This window comes from Bombus pyrosoma, linkage group LG3, assembly GCF_014825855.1.
Source record: "Bombus pyrosoma isolate SC7728 linkage group LG3, ASM1482585v1, whole genome shotgun sequence".
Classification (NCBI taxonomy): domain Eukaryota; kingdom Metazoa; phylum Arthropoda; class Insecta; order Hymenoptera; family Apidae; genus Bombus; species Bombus pyrosoma.
In genome coordinates this window covers 25,159-27,168 of record NC_057772.1, presented here as the reverse complement: position 1 = coordinate 27,168, position 2,010 = coordinate 25,159, and positions in this window count along the sequence as shown.

The following is a 2,010-nucleotide window of genomic DNA, read 5'->3' as shown; positions in this document are numbered from 1 at the left end:
CGTAATACTATACAACGTTATACGTCATAACGTAGTATATATAACGTTATACGTCATAACGTATTACTGTACAACGTCATACGTCATAACGTAGTACTATATAACGTTATATGTTATTTCGTGATACAGTATAACGTTATACGCTATATCGTAGTAGCATATAACCTTATACGTTATATCATGATACTACAGAACGTTATACGTCATAACGTAGCACTATATAAAGTTAAACATTATATCCTAATACCATATAAGAGTATACGTTATATCATCATACTACAGAACGTTATACGTCATAACGTAGTGTACATAACGTTATAAGTCATAACGTATTACTATATAACGTTATTCGTTATATCGTAATACTGTATAAGGTTATACGCTATAACGTCATACCATGTAACGTTCTACGTTATATCATAACACTACACATCGTCTTACGTCAAAACGTAGTACTACATATCATTACACGTTATAACGTATTGCTATATAACGTTATACGTCATAACGTAGTACTATATAATGTTATATGTTATGTCGCAATACCATATAACGTTATACGCTATAACGTAGTACCATATAACGTTATACGTCAAAGCGTAGTACTATACAACGTTAAACATTATATCCTAATACCATATAACGTTAAACGTTATATCATAATACTACACACCTTATACGTCATAACGTATTGCTATATAACGTTATACGTTACAACGTAGTACAATATATCGCTATACGTTATAACGTAATACTATATGACGTTATACGTCATAACGTAGTTCTATATAACGTTATATGTTATGCCGTAATACCATATAATGTTATACGCTATAACATAATAGCATATAACGTTTTACGTTATATCAAAATACTGCACAACGTTATACGACATAACGCTGTACTATACAACGTTAAATGTTATTTCCTGACACCATATATCGGTATACGCTATAACGTAATACCATATAACGTTAAACGTTATATCCTAATACCATATGACGTTATGCCTTATTACATATTACTGTGTAAGGTTATACGTTATAACGTAATACCATACAACGTAATGCCTTAGAACGTAATACTATATAACTTTAATCGTTATATCGTAATACCATATAACGTTATACGCTATATCGTAATACCATATACCGTTATATGTTATATTGTAATACTACATAATGTTATACGTCATAACGTAGTACTACACAACGTTATACGTTATAACGTAATACTATATATCGTTATACGTCACAACGTAGTACTATACGACGCTATATGCTACATCGTAATACCATATAACGTTATACGCTGTAACGTAGTGCTATAGAAAGTTATATGTTATATCGTAATACCGTATAACGTTATACGCTATATCGTAATAGCATATAACGTTATACGCTATAACATAATACCATATAATGTTTTACGTTATATCATCATACTACACAACGTTGTACGTCATAACGTAGTACTATAGAACGCTATTGGTTATATTGTAATAACATATAACGTTATACGCCATAACGTAATACCATATAACGTTTTACGTTATATCATCATACTACACAACGTTATACGTTATAACGTAGTACTATATACCTATATACGTCATAACGTAGTACTATAGAACGTTATATGGTATACCGTAATACCATATAACGTTATACGTGATATCGTTATACGTTACAACGTAGTACTCTATATCGCTATACGTTACAACGTAATACTACAGAACGTTATACGTCATAACGTAGTATATATAACGTTATAAGTCATTACGTAGTACTATACAACGTTATATGTAATATCGTAATACCGTATAACGTTATATGCCGTATCGTAGAAACATATAACGTTATACGTTATATCATAATACTGCACAACGTTATACGTAATAACGTAATACTATACGACGTTATACGTCATAACGTAGTACTCTATAACGTTATTTGTTATATCGTGATACCGTATAACGTTATACGCAATATCGTAATAGCATATAACGTT